Here is a 19,765-nt window from a genome sequence, read left to right as displayed (position 1 = left end):
ATACATTCCCAACAAGAATTGTACCCATCTGTCATGCAAATAAAACACCTTGAATTGAATTGAATTGAGGGAGATAGGGGGACAAATATACTGTAGACAGGCCTCAAGGCAAATAAGATACTTATGGGTACGCAGGCATTCAAGACAGCAACATACAAAACGTTTGCACGTACTGAGTTAAGTTATTACTTGGTTTTCAAAGTGCAATGAAATACAATATTGTTGTTGCTGCTGTTCTGGTTGTTTTTATCCCGTAAAGCGTTTTGAGAAGCCACCTTTAAAGGCGATATATGTTGTAGAACCGCTGATTCTTATGGAATGTGTTCCGCAGGAGATTCAAATTTTTATTTATTTTTTAATCGTGTATCTAAGGAAATCTCAGTATAACTTTGTTCATGAACAAACAGTGGCATGTTACATTGTCATTGTTTTTTTTAACAAGGCTCGCCAGCTAATGTGAATCGAAACCTGTCATGCTAGCTTTTAAAGTCGTGCATGTGTAAACGACAATTGAAATAGAGAAAAAAAGACCTGACTGACAAGATTTAATTAATGCAGATCAGTAAATCAAGGGACAAAACAACTATTGCGCCCGGGTCCTCAATGCGCTTTGACGTGCTAATGCGTTGGTTTAACAGTCCGGGTGTGGCAAGCCCCCAATGTCTCCCGACTTCGGCAAAAGGCACCCGCCTTTCATTGGAAGACAATGAACACACTCTAGGTGAATATAGCATAAAAGACACCAAGGGATTGGGTGAGCTCCCATCGCAAAAAAAAAAACTGCGAACCTGCACTACAGCGACCATAGTACAGTATGGAGACCAAGACCTTTTACGGGAAGAGACGAGGTGCTTCTGCCGCCCCAGCTTCCAAAGAGCGAAGGTTAAGCAAATACAGCAGACTTCATCTGAAATACGTGATTACAGCGCATATTACAAGGTATTATTGCCGTTTTGAATTTTAAATTCAATTATAATTATTTCTTCGTAGCCTGTTCTTCAAGAAAACACCGCACGGGCGAAACGATCTACCACAAGGACAGTAAAAAAGAAAGCGGTAAGACGGAAAAAAAGAAAAGTTTATTTTGACTTCTGTTCCGCGACTGATGAATACTACTGTGTGACTTTATTTCTTACATGACTTATGTTATTTTGCCACAGGCCGTGGGTCTCTGCTCTCGGCCACTGGCCAGGGTGCCAACCTGTAGAAGCAGCACCTGTATGGAGACATTTCGGCAGCAGCGGGAGCAGTACGATGCATTACTGGGGAGGACTGGGAGGCTAGAGACACTCCTGAAAATGCAGAGGAAGGAGACAGTATGTTCCAGCAGTCAAACAGTTGAGCAGCTGTCTCCTGAAAAGTGCCTCTCCCCGCCGCGCAGGTTGCAAGTACGACTGGAAAAGAATTCGTGATCGGATCAACGAAATGCTTCGTAGGAGGAGGCGGTCTTTTCCTCTTGTCTAACAGTCTGTCCACAAACAAAACATTCCTGTTAGACAAGAGGAATTGAAAAAAAAACAATGTTGTCAATGAAAACCGGTGTGTGTGTCTCTCCCTGCTGGATGTCCCTCTCACAAACTGCTGAATGAATAAAATAATTTTATTGAAAACGAGTTTGCGATTGTCTGGTCTTTAAATTCTGGAGATACGCGATTCCATATTATATTCCCTTTTAATCAAATTCTAAAAGTATGCTTGTTGACTCCGGTATCACGTTAGTTAAAGACTTCGAAGCTTACAATGTTTAGGGAGAAATGGAATACCGGTGTGTATTTTTCCTTGTGATATTTTAAGCTCTAGTTGAATGATAGGTGTCGCATTTTAAATCATTTTCGTAGCTAGAAATTATGAAACGCCCTGTTAAAAGCAAGGAAGTTTTTATGCCCGTTGAAGTAAAACAAAATGCCTGACAAAGTATGGCTTGGACAGATTCCAAGTGCTTGTACAAATGTGCTAAAGAAATTATACTTTGAGTATACAGCTTGTCCAAAGTCATCCATTATTAATACTATTAGTAATATCTTCAGTAAAGGCTTTGATATTTCTGATAAAGGTAGGTTGTGTACTTTTGTCCAACTGAGCAATCTTGCTTTCATAAAATATACCAACATTTTAATGACTGAAGATTAACATGCTGTAATACACAGTTCAAAATTAAAGGCTCAAATGCTGTACATGAGAGGTTAAGCTCCCCCTGGCGGTTTTACAAGGCGACGCCGGATAGTGAACCACGTGACACCACGTTAACTGCGTCATACCGCGTGATACTGTGACACGCCTACCGGGGTATGCCGTGAAATACCTCACGCATTTTGAATGGCTGCATCTGTACTATTCAGAAATACAATCGAAAATAGTTTTGTGGTGTTTGTATGGATGAAACGTTTCTAAAATGTATAACGTAACAAAATTAAAGACGATTAAAATCTGCAATCTTTCCACTTGTAATGTCATTAGACAGAACAACACGTTTCTGGTTTGTTTTAATTAGTATTAGTTAGTAGTTAGTAGTTTTAATTTAATTAGTATTGCAATTCGCACTGATTCCCTTGCGAAGATATGGACTTAAGAATATTCGTGCCTGGTCAAAAAATGGCATTAAGCACTTAAAATTAATATGGTTAATAATAGTAAACTGTAACATGCTGTAACAAGATCGGTTAAACTGCGAAGAAAATGCTTTCAGAGAAAATGTTTCAGGTGTGAAGAACATAGATCTCCAATGCAATTTCAACCAAACCTGTTCCCACACACCCTGCCCCCACTACCATTAGAATATACACAAAGCACTGAAATCTTTCGAGCTAATGATCAGGTGACCCGAGAGAGAGCGAGAGAAACACCAAGGGGTGCGGAACCAGGGAACTATTTACATGGAAAACGGGCGATCTCCCCAGACTGTCCGCCCGTTTCACTGTTACCTGGATACCTCTTTATTTAGAACTCACTAACACTGATTTTTAGTTTCGAAGGATTCAAGTAGGGTTTTAGATGAAAGGCAGCGACCTTAATCAAGCCCAAATCATAATTGAACCCATTCAGAGCCTACATTACATTTTAGCGTTTCACTCTGAGCAGAAGACCCTCACACCTGAAGAAGGCTTGCGTTTTCTCTCTTCTCTTTTAAGCATGTGTACAATGTGTAATACAATTACAATGTTTAATTACAATGCGAATCGTATGAGGGTGGGGGGGAGGTGTCTTTCGCTGGAAATCTCGCCTGCTTCTACTTTACGAGCACAACCCCCTCTCTGCCGGAGTGCTGGCTGTGACGAATTAAACCGGTTTCACAGGTTTCAATCACAGACCATGTGACATGGGAGTCAGGAAACTAACAAACAGCGCCACCGGATTTGATAACACTATAAAAACGCTATAAAATAATGTGACTAGGCACAGAACAAGTTTACAGCACAGTACAATAATAAATGCTGACCATGACTTTAGAAGCATAAATTGCCTTACACTCAATTTAAACACAAGCTGTCTTTAGCCCTCTAAGCTGGTTCATACAGAAATGTAGAGATCCAGGCTCAGAACACACAGCTTCATTAGCGAATACATATGCAGGACAACTAGAGAAGACGTTTTACAGAGGATGGATTTTTAGAAACATCCCATCAGTGACATCACTGAAGTCAACTCCTAGGTACTGTAACTGTCGTGTGGATAGTTTCACAAGAATCAGACAAAGGTTTAAGCATCGCTTGTTTTAGTTAAAACTGCAAAAAAAACAACAACAACCCATAATGTACTTCTTTGCGGCTCTGTTTGCCCAAATCATATATTCACAACGTGAAATCTAGAAAATAATATTACGTAACCAAAATCCGCAATATGGAAACAGAACCTGTGTAATTGTTGATAGATGATGTACTCGTAACATTTTTTCAAGACGAACTACAACATTTAAAAAATGACTTGTATGTACTTGATATCTCTAATCAATCCACGGGTCATAGCACAAAACGAAACTAAAACGCATACCGTTTCGCGCTTCTTATTAGTTGCTCAAAAGTAATTTGACCGTATGAAATGCATAATATGAACCAAGAAACATGTACGTGAGCAGTACTTAAGCACTGTAGTATCGGTGTTAAGACATACCTCTCAGTCTCCTCCTCTCTTGCCAAAACACGTTGCTTTCTTGCTGTGGTGAGATTGGTGGTAATGCAAAGACGCCACATACTGCCGACAGACGAGAGTGTTGCGGGAGAAGAGAGAAGTGATGGAAGATTGAAGAGTGTCCTAGGTGGAGCCAAGATGAAGTGTCACAATTGCATAGGGGAGGATTTCAAATATTTAAGATGGTAAAAATAACCGGAAGTGATCCCCCAGTCCGGCACAGTCTGACGTACTTCTGTCATATAAAGTGAAACTAGATGTCGAACTGGAGCCTCACCATTTGCATAAGTGAGGCTCCAGTTATACATCTAGTTTCACTTTAAATGACAAAACTGAAGAGACTTAAAAGAGCTGGAGAGGATTTCTTACAACTTTTGAGCCGGCACAGTTTTCGAAAACGTTTTCTTCACGCTGCACTATACAACACAGACAGCCAAGAGTCTCCAAAACAAAACGAATTGACAGATAGGAGAAAAGTCCCACTCGTCCTAAAGTTCCCAAAATCCAGCACTGAGCATAAACAAAGTGTTCAAGTAGCGTGGGAATGCTACCCCTAATCCTAGCTGGAGTTTGAGCGTCTGGTTCAGAGTTTGCTCAAGAGTTTACCTTTCACAGATGCGCAAAGATGAATGTTGAGGGTGCACGCTTCAAGGCGCCTTACAGTGCAGGGAGTTATTAGAGACAATTCGTGACGTGTGCTCGTTCCCATATACCGTACGCCCCGGGTTGCAGTGCTAGGATGACGTCCAATACCGCTTCAGCACGTAACGGCATTATATTCAAGTGCAGGACGTGAGGGTTTCATTTTGTTCGTTTTGTTCTGCTCTGCTTTGCTTTGTTTTGCTTTCCATGGCGTTCGTAAGAGCGTCAATAAAAAGGCGATTCCTGCGTCTAACACGAATGTAAGAGCTATTTCAAGTGCGGCTTCTAAAATGCTTGTGGACATTTGTCTGTTGTTGATTGTTTTTTTGTGTCTAACAAAGTGCCATTTTCCTGTCCGGACGGGGAGACTTTATCATTCCCACATGAAGCAACCCTTAATTCCTCGGAGGCGTGTCTGTCTGCAAGGTTTGTATTTTGGAAAGGTTTTTTTTTTTAACGGAGAACGACTTTGAAAAAGATTTCCGCCAGCGTCTCGCGATCCATGTGAGATTGTAGCAAGAACATGGTGCGGCTTCTTAATTGCTTGTGGACATTTGTCTGTTGTTGATTGTTTCTTTGTGTCTAACAAAGTGCCATTTTCCTGTCCGGACGGGGAGACTTTATCATTCCCACATGAAGCCACCCTTAAGTCCTCTGAGGCGTGTCTGTCTGCAAGGCTTGTATTTTGTAAAGGTTTTTTTTTTAATGGAGATCGACTTTGAAAAAGGTTTCCGCCGGTGCCTCGCGATCCATGTGAGATTGTAGCAAGAACGCAGCAACGGTGGCACTTGCTGTAGTCGTGGCCGAGTGGTTAAGGCAATGGACTAGAAATCCCTTGGGGTCTCCCCGCGCAGGTTCGATTCCTGCTGACTACGGTGTTCTCCTCATGTTGTCGTGTGCCGGCGCAAGCAAGGAAAAGTGCCTTTTTGCTTTTCCTGGTGGTTTTAAAACGTGAGATCGCTTGTACCCGCTGCCTTGGAAAGAAATGTCTACATGTTTACTTGCACATTGTCTATTGTTTGTTTGTACATTGTCTTGATGCACTGTTTGCACTTTGTCTTGTTTTTTACACTTGTTTTACAACCGAGAGACCTTCTGTAAGTAATAATTCCATTGTACCAGTACCGGTTATATATGGCAATAAAGTTCAAGTTCAAATGCTTCAGCGTCCGCAAACGGCATTTTGCAGCTGGAAGCAGATGGCGACGCTTTTTGCGGTCGCGTGTCTTGTGCCCCATTTCCGGCCTTTAACATCGAATCAATAAAGCTGTTCGAACCGACACCATAGGTGCTTTTCTTACAACTTTTGATCTGACTCAGTTTCGGAATGCAATTCCTGAACACTGCGAGAGACAACCTACAGATGCAGCCATTCAAAATGAGCGGTAAAAACCCGTGGTACAGTAACCAACCCGCAGGGCACCGTAGGGCACCGCGGTAAGTGATTGGCTGGCCAAAATGACCGACAGGGGCACTCGTGGTGCATTGGTTGGTAGTGAAAAGATTTAATCATCTAATGTCTTTACTGTGCACATTTCAATCCGCTTAGTTTTGAATATTTATATGGAATTTTACCACTAAAGGGAAATTTTAGTAGCTGAGCATAAAAAGAAGAGGAGCATAACGCATCTGAAGGTCATAAACGATATTAATTTAGGAACATAAACATTACTGTATGTACATAAACTGTACTGTGTATGGCTGGTCTTGATAGTTTAAAGAAAAAATACACACCAGTCTTCCATTTCTCCCTAAACATTTTAAGCATGAAAGTTTTATGAAACGGTACCCAAATATGTGATTGCTGTATAGAATGAATTTTAATTTTTAAAAATTATTTAAGACGAAAATTAAGCTGTTTACATCTTCCGCCTGAGAACAGTCACCCGTTGCTACCCAACGCAGAAACACAGCCACTAACTAGCAAAGAGAGGACATTAGCTAGCCAATATGATAAAGAAATAAATGATTATTTTGTTTATTTCTTTTGCACATTTATTTGAACATTTCCATCGATTGTACAAGCACTTGGAAACTGTCCAATCCCTAGTTCATCAAGCATTTACCGGTCTGGTGCCGGTCTGTGTCTTCTAGGATATAATGCCAGCGAACTCTTGTTTTTATGTCCACTATAACTACGCTGGGCAAACGTTCCGAGGTCAAATTCTTCCAGCACGGGGGTACCTTTAAAGCGGAGACGACGGCACCGATTTTTTTTGGCGCGCCTTCTCTTTAAAGCCCTGGCCAAATATGAAGACAGTACGTACAGTTATAATTCAAACGGAATTAAAAACTACACATCCCAGTTACCATGGTGGTGCTTGTGATCATTGCGTTTAACCAACGAAACAGGGCGAAAAATCAGTCACATGACTTTGGGGCAGAGTTTCGAAAGCTTAACCTATCAGCAACAAAGCGAAATTTACACGATAGGCTACCTCAAACTGTCAGTTACACGACTGTGTATGTCGCTTAAGCCACTCCTATTTGGCATTTTAGTTATGGAGGCGAGAAGACGCCCCCCCCCCCCCCCTCTCTGGATGTCTGATTTGCCGCCATCTTTAACTGTTCGGTGTCCGAATCGGAGTAGCTACGCGTACGAAATAAAGTTAATCCCAACTACAAAACATATATTTTTGTGGTAAGAGGGCGCAAAACATCAGTATTTACTGCTATTAATTACTGTACAATTTATACTTGAAATCTGAGCCTAGATATAAAGTTAGATGTAAAGTTAAAATCTCGACAAAGCAATGTAGGAAATACAGAGAAAATAAATCCTTTCTGACATCTAAAATCAGTTTCGATCAAGGTCTCTAAAACGAACAAGAAAAAGAGGATTTTCGGAGGGCAATTACGCTGTGTTTATATAGAATAACTGATTTATGAGCAGTATAGGGTTTTTATAAGACGTTGCACTGTAAAAAAGTTCAGCACGTGGTCCCTTCTAAAACTTCCCCTTTCTCTAAGAGAAAACAGATTACATCATAGAGCGAGAGAAGAAAAACTAGATTTGTTATTCAAAGCTTATCAGTTACTTTCAGCTAATTCTAATGACCCAGACAGCATATATTGTTTTGGTACATTGTCTTCTAAACTAACCTAAACAGTGTACTTTGTTGACAAACTGTTTTCTAAAATTCTGCACGTACTGTAGCACAGCAGTTACATCCTTGAAATATATTATCTAAAAGCACCAATATATTTTTTTCAAAGCTCTCTACATTTTTAAGAATCAATTTACTTATTAGATTTCCACTTCAATTCCCTCCTTTTTATTCTTGAAAATGATTAAAAGTTAGATTCTTCATATGGACTCCCAGGAGGCTCCCATACTTCGGATTCTTGCGTACTTATCAGAACATACTGATGCACAAACATATTCATTACCATATTTCAAAGCATTGGAATAATATATTTCGTACAGCAACACAAAAACAGGAAGACAAGTATCACAGCCCCTATAATCGGTGTTAGTAACTTAAAGAAAAACATTCCCCCTGGCCCAAACCGTGATTTTAACCAGGAGAGAAATGGGTGAGGCTGTAGAATGAGGCATTAAAGCACATACATAACAAGATGCATTACATTTCTTTAACTTTACTGTATGATTTATAAATTTATACCACAAATTACTCCTATCCCCCTCATTATCAGTTTCATTCAGCCAGTTTGTATACAAAGAGGCTTCGCGTTTAGATTCTTCCTCTTTCTGGGTGGTGACAGGCTTCCACATAAAAAGGAAAAAGGCTGGGCACATCAGTCCCAAGCATGTGATCCCCATCTGTGCTTGTGCACTTTGCTCAGTTCGTTTACAGTGGGAAGCATGAATCCAGGGAACCCTTTCCGTGACTTTCACAGCAGTCGCAGTGGTCAGCAGCCTTGGTACGGCCCCCTCCACCTGAGCGAACACCACCTCTTTTTCCTGTCTTTCACCAGAATCCAGTCTCCTTATTCATGCATTAGTTCTTACAGCACAGGTAAATCCCTGTGGGCTGGAGCCCAGCATTTTTCTTAGGGTTTTTTTTTTACAAGATTGGTCAACAGCTGGGTCACCTAAACAGCTGTCTATCACCCTAATAGAGAATGGCCTGAAACTGTGATTATAGCGAGGAGCATACAGTTATTTCCATTCTAATACATCTGAGTTACACTCAGACTAAAAGCAGGGCTATTTACCCATGCCAATAAACCTAAATAATCACCTCTATCAAAGGGGATTACTCCCATGAGCATCTTTTATAGCAATACAATCCCAACATGAGCTCTGATTATTATTTGTGGCTGACTGATAAAGTATTGATTCCATATCCCCATTTTATCAAAGTAAAGCTCCTTACACTTAACAGGTACACTGTCGCCCCCCCTCAGGAAGCTCAACAAACACAGAAACAGTGACAATATAATAATTAATGTTCACTCAGTCTCTGGTGCAGTGGTTCGGTGTCGGCGCAATGCGTAGATCCAGCGATCTCATCCTGTCACTCAGATGGCAGAGTCGGTAGTCAGTTGCACTTGATATGGTCCTTCCCAGCAGGGTTGCAACATCAGGCAGGGTATATCTTCCTCACCACACCCACTCGCCAGGTATCAGGTCGTGTCTTCCCTCTACTGGAGGTCTCCAAGTGTCCAGCACCTGTTCACCAGCCCCGTGCACCACTTCAATTAACAACCTACAAAAAAACCTACAATACTACAATAGAGAATTAGCAAATTCAACAATCCATTAGCCAAATTCGTCCCTCCAGGAAGTTTCGTTGATTGGCCTGTGATGATATCAAACAGGCTCTATTACACAGTTCTGTTTGATCCAGCCCGCATCCCATGGCGCTCCTTCAGTCTGATGTCTAGTCGATCTTTTAGAGTTCTGTTCCTTCATTCCACTGTTCCAGCAGACTGAGGGTGATCTCAGTCCATCTCACCCCGAATAATCCAGCCACAGCCTGTCCCTTGATCATAATACAAGCGGTAGGGCAGTGCCCACCGAGGGCTTATCTCTGTTATCAAGTGTTTGGTAGACACAGAGGCAGTGGCAGCAACCCACTGGGAAAACAGATTATAAGAGCCCAGGTTTCTCTTGACAATTGTCAATTTGCCAGTGCATGAAAGGTTCCTCAGGAGCAGGCCTTTTGAGCTGTAGCACCCGCACCTGAACTGTAGCTGAGTTCCTTTGATAAGCATCACATTGAGATACCACATAAGTGGCTACTGCTTCAAACACGGTCCCCACCCAGGTTTGGGTAACCAGCACACCATTTCTCACACCCAGGTGTCCGACAGAGTGCATTTGTCGAGCTACAAAGGGCATTAGGCTGTGAAGGCATGCAGGGCGTCCAGTGTGCTGGCAGCACCACACCCAATCATCATGAAGCACCACACTCTTTTCTAACCATGTCCTTTTCTCTGCTTTAGAGGCCTCAGCCTGAATATCCTGTAGCTGTCCCCTTTTCACCAACAGAGGTCTCACAGGGGTCTCAGACTCCTGCTCTACCAGGACTGCTCACCTGACAGCTGCATCTGCAAAGTTGTTCCCTCGAGTTACTGGAAACATTTCTTTATTATGTGATTTACACTTTACCACAGCTACTTCAATAAGCAGCTGCAAAGCTTCTAACAGTTCAGAGACAAACCCAGCATTCTTAACTGGAGTCCCTGCCATGTTGGGGAAATCCCTATTCCTTCACTGCCATCCAAAATTGTGGCATCCACCAAATGTATATATACAGTCTATATAAATTGCTACAAGTTTCCATTTAGCATATTTACAAGTTTCAATTAAATATTTTCATTCGGTCTGCTAGTTCTACACCAGATTATTCACAGTTTATACAGCCAGGCAGGTAGCCTGCACAACACATAAACACGGCCCCTTGGCCACCGCATCAAGGGGTCCTGAATAATAATAACCCACCAGACGATGCCTATCTCCATGCTCCTGCACCAGCACAGCAGCTCACAACCCATTTCTTTCACTTACATACAGATTACATACAGATGATCCGTCTGAGGGAATCCAGTCCAGGGCCAGTGCCTGCAAGAAAGCTTGTCTCAAAACATCAAAACCGGTTTCTGCTGCAGGGGTCAAGGCAATTTTGTCTTTAGACTGCACTACCCCCCTTAAACCAATACGTCACTAGACAAGCTCGTTCTGAGAAGGCATTCACCCTGGCTTTATCATGTAGTTGGTTTTATACTCCTTTTTTTTCAAGATCCAGTACTTGGAGTAGCCCGGCCTTATGGATTCCCTCATTAGGTAAAACAATCACAATATCACATAACTCTATTAAGTTAGTTTACATAAATGCTATTTCATGCAGTAATTCCTTATAAAATGCTGCAGTCTGGGCCTAAAATAGGTCTGGGGTGTCCCCCACCCACATCAGTAGTTGAAACTGTACATCTTTACCCAAGCAGACTGTGACAGCTTATATTTGCTTTAAACACAACCCTTGCACCCCTTCTCCTGTAGCCTCCTGTTACCCGTTAGAAAACTTTATATCACATTTTTATGCTGTTTTAGTCTAAAAGTAGGACAGCTGTGCTCCTGTGTCCCCCAGTTACTGCACACTGTAAAATTATTTCACTTTTATTTCAATCCTGAGATAAATTTAGGAAGGCTACAGAGGGGTTTACTAGATTAAAACTTTTAGTTCACGCACGGCTCTCGTTTCAGCTTCTGACATGTTCTTTAATTGTGAATTCAAGCCTCTTTCTTCCAATTTCTCCAAAAAACACCTTTTTTTTAGTAACTGCACACCAGCTTATTAGTAGTTTTGTCTTTGGGGTTTTATATCTCGGTATAACATGAAAGTCGCACAATAATTTCGACAAACTGGCGGCTCCCTTTTCTCCTCCTTGGGAGTCTTTTTACCTCCCATTTGCAGCGCTCGCACTTCTGCATGCATGCTTCGCGAGTTATTAAATCAAATCTCTCTCCGCTGTCCGTAATATCAGGAAAGCATAGTTGTACATTCTTGGCAACATCAGGTTTAACACACTCAAGTAAATTTGTTTTATTACTGTGGAAGTATCTTCATTCACTTCCTTTTCATCGGCTAACCCCGAGTATACTATCCATAAAGCTATAAACCTTTCTGTAAAATCTGAAAACATCCTCACTTCCTTCTGCTGACATGCTGTTACTTTTCTCTAATCAGTTTTCGGTGGGTAATGCTCTTTCAAAAATCTCCACACTGATTCCCACCCTTCTCCCAGATTCTCTCTCAAGGCGTTCTATTTCTTCTTTTGCTTTTTCTTTTTCTGCATATATAACTTCCTTTCGTTCAGCCATTGCTTTTAGCTTTTCCATCAGGGATTTTTGCGTCTCATCTATGATATTCTGTTGAATTCTCAAATATTCCTCTAACTATTGTTTATTTTTATCCAAATGTTCATACACTTTTCTACATTCCTGTTCAGCCTAAATTCCGTCTGACAGTCAATATTTCTTTTAAGTTTCACTTTGGATTAATCAAACTTTTTTTCTTCACACCAAACCATTTTCACGTCTCCCACGCGCCCCGCGGAATCCCCCAGTCGAGACAAACTGACGAACTATCACAATTCGGGAACACGGACCAGGTTCCAAATCCTGGCTTTAAATACACAGTTGAATCGAGTTACCATTTTTGGCTCTTCTGCGAGTACAGTTCTAGTTATTACCTTCAGCCGTACTGCAGTCGTGTACCAGGATGCAACACCTGGATTTTTTCGCACGGGCAGGGCGAGACGCTACTCCTTCAGCAATCCCTCTTTTTCTACCCCACCTTCACAAAACAGGCATCTAAAACACATACACCATAACTCATTTTTTCTGTTGTACTTGCTTCAGCTTCAGGAAAACCCTGAACCCGCCACAGCAACATGGAGAGGACAAGGGACTTTTTAGAAAAGAGGAGTCCTTACCTCTTTTTAGAAGCGTCCGCCTATCTTTTCCTCTCCATGTCCGTGTGGTTTAATTTAGATGGATACTTCTTCATCATTTGTGTCATGTATCCGCCAATCTGCCTCCTCCTTTTTAGAGGACGTTGTAAACCTTTAGGAACAATATGATCTAGCAACAAGGTTATGTCACTGTAATTAGGCTTAAGACAATCGAGAACAAGGCTTGCCTTTCTTCTAAATTCTTTACGGTCATCAGGCAATTTAGGAAAAGACTTAACTAATGCAAATAATTCACTAGGAGACCAATGTCAATGTACATATGCTGGAGTTCCTTCTGGACCTGGAAAAGTGCACATTGGCATTTCACAAACAAGTGAAAAGGCTTTGGCTCCGGACCGCTTTCTAATTTCGGTGGAGACTTTTTCTTTTTAGTACGCATGGCCATGACTTTAGCTGCAGCTTGCTGTTCTTTACTTTCAAGACTAGTCTTTTTTGAAGCTTCCCATTATTTCTGTGATTCCTCTTTCCATTCCATAAGTTTTCCAATTCAATTTCTTTCCTTTCTTCTCCTTCTCTTCTAAGTTTCCCCTTCTTCAGGAAACTTCTTTTTCCTAATTCAACTTTCCTCTGTCGATTCTGATTCACTTACAAAGATAGTTATAGTTATAGTTATATACTTCATAGTTATGGGCCCCTAATTATCATATATAAATTATGTGCAAGTTCCCTTACACCTATTACCCTAGCTTTACAGTTCATGAACATAATTTTTTTTTTTACTCTAACCCAGGCTATAATTGTTTCTCTGAATTTGTCGTACATGTACTTTTGCTGGACTGCTCGGTCCCATTTTCGTCTCTGAATTTTAATTTCCCATTTTTACCGATCGGTGCCTTACTTAGAACCTTATCACATTAACTACTCCGCAGAGCAAAAACCACACGTCTGTGTTAAGATAAGTTCTTTATATGAGTCCTGGACTCATCAAACCCGCGTGAGAACACCCCTGTGGCTCGCTTCTCAAACTATTAATTTTAAAGGATCACTTACTTACTTACAGACAACTGCCAATTCTCCAGACGCGTCTCTGGAAGGATAAACAGTTTATCCTCCGAGGTTCGTCCAATTTGCTAAAATTGTCCGGGTCCGGATGGAGTTTCAGCAGCCGTTCGCGCTCAGGTTTGTGATCCCGGACGAGCCCCCAAATTGTCATGGAAATATAACTATCAAGGAAGCCACAAGAAAGAGTTCTCACCTGAGTAAGGTCTTTATTTCAATATTGCAATATTGGGAGCCCTGCTGCCACTTCGCAAAGTGCAACCAGAAACTCAATTTGTTACAAGCAGTACAGGGTTTTTATAAGACGTTGCGCTGTAAAAAAGTTCAGCACTTGGTCCCTTCTAAAACTTCCCCTTTCTCTAAGAGAAAACAGATTACATCATAGAGCGAGAGAAGAAAAACTAGATTTGTTATTCAAAGCTTATCAGTTACTTTCAGCTAATTCTAATGACCCAGACAGCATATATTGTTTTGGTACATTGTCTTCTAAACTAACCTAAACAGTGTACTTTGTTGACAAACTGATTTCTAAAATTCTGCACGTACTGTAGCACAGCAGTTACATCCTTGAAATATATTATCTAAAAGCACCAATATATTTTTTTCAAAGCTTTCTACATTTTTAAGAATCAATTTACTTATTAGATTTCCACTTCAGACATCAGGTACTACTGTTGTATTTATGAAAAAGAAACAAAACAAAAAACATACTAACAACTGTGCCATCCTACTCCTTAGTTAATACATTTTATTATTCATAAACAGTTAACATTGTTAGCAAAATATTTTGAATTATATTTAACCCTATTTTTTCTTTAGTTTTATATTTAACTTTAATTTAATATTATTGATTGCTAATAGTTTATGCTAACACCTAACTTTCTTAATTAGATGTATTTAAAACAGTGAACTAAGTGTAACATACTATTCAGAAATACAATCGAAAATAGTTTTGTGGTGTTTGTATGGATGAAACGTTTCTAAAATGTATAACGTAACAAAATTAAAGACGATTAAAATCTGTAATCTTTCCACTTGTAATGTCATTAGACAGAACAACACGTTTCTGGTTTGTTTTAATTAGTATTAGTTAGTAGTTAGTAGTTTTAATTTAATTAGTATTGCAATTCGCACTGATTCCCTTGCGAAGATATGGACTTAAGAATATTCGTGCCTGGTCAAAAAATGGCATTAAGCACTTAAAATTAATATGGTTAATAATAGTAAACTGTAACATGCTGTAACAAGATCGGTTAAACAGCGAAGAAAATGCTTTCAGAGAAAATGTTTCAGGTGTGAAGAACATAGATCTCCAATGCAATTTCAACCAAACCTGTTCGCACACACCCTGCCCCCACTACCATTAGAATATACACAAAGCACTGAAATCTTTCGAGCTAATGATCAGGTGACCCGAGAGAGAGCGAGAGAAACACCAAGGGGTGCGGAACCAGGGAACTATTTACATGGAAAACGGGCGATCTCCCCAGACTGTCCGCCCGTTTCACTGTTACCTGGATACCTCTTTATTTAGAACTCACAAACACTGATTTTTAGTTTCGAAGGATTCAAGTAGGGTTTTAGATGAAAGGCAGCGACCTTAATCAAGCCCAAATCATAATTGAAACCATTCAGAGCCTACATTACATTTTAGCGTTTCATTCTGAGCAGAAGACCCTCACACCTGAAGAAGGCTTACGTTTTCTCTCTTCTCTTTTAAGCATGTGTACAATGTGTAATACAATTACAATGTGTAATTACAATGCTGTAATACAATTTGAATCGTATGAGGGTGGGGGGGAGGTGTCTTTCGCTGGAAATCTCGCCTGCTTCTACTTTACGAGCACAACCCCCTCTCTGCCGGAGTGCTGGCTGTGACGAATTAAACCGGTTTCACAGGTTTCAATCACAGACCATGTGACATGGGAGTCAGGAAACTAACACACAGCGCCACCGGATTTGATAACACTATAAAAACGCTATAAAATAATGTGACTAGGCACAGAACAAGTTTACAGCACAGTACAATAATAAATGCTGACCATGACTTTAGAAGCATAAATTGCCTTACACTCAATTTAAACACAAGCTGTCTTTAGCCCTCTAAGCTGGTTCATACAGAAATGTAGAGATCCAGGCTCAGAACACACAGCTTCATTAGCGAATACATATGCAGGACAACTAGAGAAGACGTTTTACAGAGGATGGATTTTTAGAAACATCCCATCAGTGACATCACTGAAGTCAACTCCTAGGTACTGTAACTGTCGTGTGGATAGTTTCACAAGAATCAGACAAAGGTTTAAGCATCGCTTGTTCTAGATAAAACTGCAAAAAAAACAACAACAACCCATAATGTACTTCTTTGCGGCTCTGTTTGCCCAAATCATATATTCACAACGTGAAATCTAGAAAATAATATTACGTAACCAAAATCCGCAATATGGAAACAGAACCTGTGTAATTGTTGATAGATGATGTACTCGTAACATTTTTTCAAGACGAACTACAACATTTAAAAAATGACTTGTATGTACTTGATATCTCTAAGCAATCCACGGGTCCCAGCACAAAACGAAACTAAAACGCATACCGTTTCGCGCTTCTTATTAGTTGCTCAAAAGTAATTTGACCGTATGAAATGCATAATATAAACCTAGAAATATATGCGTGAGCAGTACTTAAGCACTGTAGTATCGGTGTTAAGACATACCTCTCAAATACTGTAAATCAAGTTAAAAATATCTCAAGACCGATTCTGGTCATAATGAAACCATGTTTCGTGTATGTTTTCTTTAAAGTACCGAGACCAGCCATATACTGTATGTTTATGTTCCAAAATTAATATCGTTTATGGCCTTCACACGCGTTGCAGTATGCTCCTATTCTTTTTATGCTCAGCTACTAAGATTTCCCTTCAGTGGTAAAATTAGATATGAATATTCAATACTTAAACGGGCACAGTTAAGACATTAAATATACATATACATACTGTATACAGTACAGTTTTCATACGGTAATATGTTTATGTTCCTAAATCAATCTCTTTTATGAGCATGTGAAAGGCATGGTGAATCGATTCTCAAAAATTACTGTACTTTGCATGATTGGAAACAAATGCGTGATTGCGAAATGCTGTGGTGTTACTTTTACAAAGACGGTCAATGAAAAAAAGAATGTTGACCAGGGCAATACTTTGAGTTTACACTTACAGCTTGTCCAAGGTCATTCATTATTAATACTATTAGTAATATCTTCGTTAAAGACTTTGATGGCCACAGCTCAAACATGAGAGGTTGAGCTTTATTAGCTCCACCTTGCGGAAATTCCGGATACTATTATTTTGCTTGTCGTATTATAGGAGAATTTACGGTAACTCGCGGTATTTACCGGTAGCTTGCGGTAGACTGCGTACAGCGTACCGCAAAATAATGCGTTATCGCCCGCGCATTTTGAATGGCTGCATCTGTAGGCTGCCAAAAGTCTCCGAAACCAAATTTTGATAGCAGAAAATTCTCACTCGTCCAGAAGTTCCCTTGGGACACAACATCCAGCACAGAGTGGTAAAAAAGCGTCTTTTTTGTAGAGCCTTGCAGCGTGCATTGGTGGTTCAGTGGTAGAATTCTCGCCTGCCACGTGGGAGGCCCGGGTTCGATTCCCGGCCAATGCAGTGGCTTTTGCAGCGAGCGGCTCCATCACTTGCATCCCCTTTCAACTCGCAACTGAAAACCCACTGAAGCTTAGAAGCTGTGAGCCAGGTCAGTACCCGGATGAGGATGACCTACAGGGAAAAGCAAAGCTTACAGCTGGAAGCGGTGTTAATGGAGCCAGGGGTGGGGCGCTCACCTTGAGGTCTGTGCGGGTCCCAATGCCCCAGTATAGTGACGGAGACGCTGTGTGGTAAAAAGGCGCCGTCTTTTGGATGAGATGTAAAACCGAGGTCATAGCTCTCTGTGGTCATTAAAAGTGACCACCAAAACCTTTGACAAAAGCTCTTGGTAATTGATGGTCTTCAATAATGCTTCTCCTTTAGGTACATTTGAAATCAGCTGAAAAATGCTGTGAAATGGGGGGGCACTTCAGGCCAGTGTAGGATTTGGGTTACAAGAACCATTAAACAGCACGAGAAAGCCCGTACACTAAATCGCAGGGCTTTCTATTCAAAGAAGGACAAAAGAAACTTCCCTGAATTCCATTTTTTGCAGCACAGAGAGGACAGGGGGCACGAGGCCTGTTAGCTCAGTTGGTTAGAGTGTGGTGCTGATAACGCCAAGGTCGTGGGTTCGATCCCCGTTCGGGCCAGGCAGTCTCCTCCTCTCTTGCCAAAACCTGTTGCTGTGGTGAGATTGGTGGTAATGCAAAGACGCCACATACTACCAACAGATGAGAGTGTTGCGGGAAAAGAGAGAAGTGATGGAAGATTGAAGAGTGTCCTAGGTGGAGCCAAGATGAAGTGTCACAATTGCATAGGGGAGGATTTCAAATGTTTAAGATGGTAAAAATAACCGTAAGTGATCCCCCATTCCGGCGCAGTCTGACGTACTTCTGTCATATAAAGTGAAACTAGATGTTGAACTGGAGCCTCACCATTTGCATAAGTGAGGCTCCAGTTATACATCTAGTTTCACTTTAAATGACAAAACTGAAGAGACTTAAAAGAGCTGGAGAGGATTTCTTACAACTTTTGAGCCGGCACAGTTTTCGAAAACGTTTTCTTCACGCTGCACTATACAACACAGACAGCCAAGAGTCTCCAAAACAAAACGAATTGACAGATAGGAGAAAAGTCCCACTCGTCCTAAAGTTCCCAAAATCCAGCACTGAGCGTAAACAAAGTGTTCAAGTAGCGTGGGAATGCTACCCCTAATCCTAGCTGGAGTTTGAGCGACTGGTTCAGAGTTTGCTCAAGAGTTTACCTTTCACAGATGCGCAAAGATGAATGTTGAGGGTGCACGCTTCAAGGCGCCTTACAGTGCAGGGAGTGATTAGAGACAATTCGTGACGTGTGCTCGTTCCCGTATACCGTACGCCCCGGGTTGCAGTGCTAGGATGACGTCCAATACCGCTTCGGCACGTAACGGCATTATATTCAAGTGCTGGACGTGAGGGTTTTATTTTGTTCGTTTTGTTCTGCTCTGCTTTGCTTTGTTTTGCTTTCCATGGCGTTCGTAAGAGCGTCAATAAAAAGGCGATTCCTGCGTCTAACACGAATATAAGAGCTATTTCAAGTGCTGTTGTTGATTGTTTTTTTGTGTCTAACAAAGTGCCATTTTCCTGTCCGGACGGGGAGACTTTGTTTCATGATTGGAAACAAATGCGTGATTGCGAAATGCTGTGGTGTTACTTTTACAAAGACGGTCAATGAAAAAAAGAATGTTGACCAGGGCAATACTTTGAGTTTACACTTACAGCTTGTCCAAGGTCATTCATTATTAATACTATTAGTAATATCTTCGTTAAAGACTTTGATGGCCACAGCTCAAACATGAGAGGTTGAGCTTTATTAGCTCCACCTTGCGGAAATTCCGGATACTATTATTTTGCTTGTCGTATTATAGGAGAATTTACGGTAACTCGCGGTATTTACCGGTAGCTTGCGGTAGACTGCGTACAGCGTACCGCAAAATAATGCGTTATCGCCCGCGCATTTTGAATGGCTGCATCTGTAGGCTGCCAAAAGTCTCCGAAACCAAATTTTGATAGCAGAAAATTCTCACTCGTCCAGAAGTTCCCTTGGGACACAACATCCAGCACAGAGTGGTAAAAAAGCGTCTTTTTTGTAGAGCCTTGCAGCGTGCATTGGTGGTTCAGTGGTAGAATTCTCGCCTGCCACGTGGGAGGCCCGGGTTCGATTCCCGGCCAATGCAGTGGCTTTTGCAGCGAGCGGCTCCATCACTTGCATCCCCTTTCAACTCGCAACTGAAAACCCACTGAAGCTTAGAAGCTGTGAGCCAGGTCAGTACCCGGATGAGGGTGACCTACAGGGAAAAGCAAAGCTTACAGCTGGAAGCGGTGTTAATGGAGCCAGGGGTGGGGCGCTCACCTTGAGGTCTGT

The 19,765-nt window shown here is 41.2% G+C and overlaps 4 non-coding genes across 4 annotated transcripts; all 4 read left to right on the top strand.

The window, feature by feature from the left end:
- Window positions 1-5,560: 5,560 nt before the first annotated feature.
- trnas-aga (transfer RNA serine (anticodon AGA)) lies at window positions 5,561-5,642 on the top strand. Its single transcript has one exon. It is a non-coding gene; the product is annotated as a tRNA-Ser (tRNA).
- Window positions 5,643-17,309: 11,667 nt separating this feature from the next.
- On the top strand, window positions 17,310-17,380 carry trnag-gcc (transfer RNA glycine (anticodon GCC)). Its single transcript has one exon. It is a non-coding gene; the product is annotated as a tRNA-Gly (tRNA).
- A 558-nt stretch (window positions 17,381-17,938) lies between these two features.
- Window positions 17,939-18,012, top strand: trnai-gau (transfer RNA isoleucine (anticodon GAU)). The gene has a single exon. It is a non-coding gene; the product is annotated as a tRNA-Ile (tRNA).
- Window positions 18,013-19,506: 1,494 nt separating this feature from the next.
- trnag-gcc (transfer RNA glycine (anticodon GCC)) lies at window positions 19,507-19,577 on the top strand. The gene has a single exon. It is a non-coding gene; the product is annotated as a tRNA-Gly (tRNA).
- The last annotated feature ends 188 nt before the right edge of the window (window positions 19,578-19,765 follow it).

The sequence above is a fragment of the Atractosteus spatula genome (assembly GCF_055471065.1).
Source record: "Atractosteus spatula isolate fAtrSpa1 chromosome 16 unlocalized genomic scaffold, fAtrSpa1.hap1 SUPER_16_unloc_2, whole genome shotgun sequence".
NCBI lineage: Eukaryota > Metazoa > Chordata > Actinopteri > Semionotiformes > Lepisosteidae > Atractosteus > Atractosteus spatula.
This window is presented reverse-complemented; position numbering and strand designations above follow the sequence as displayed.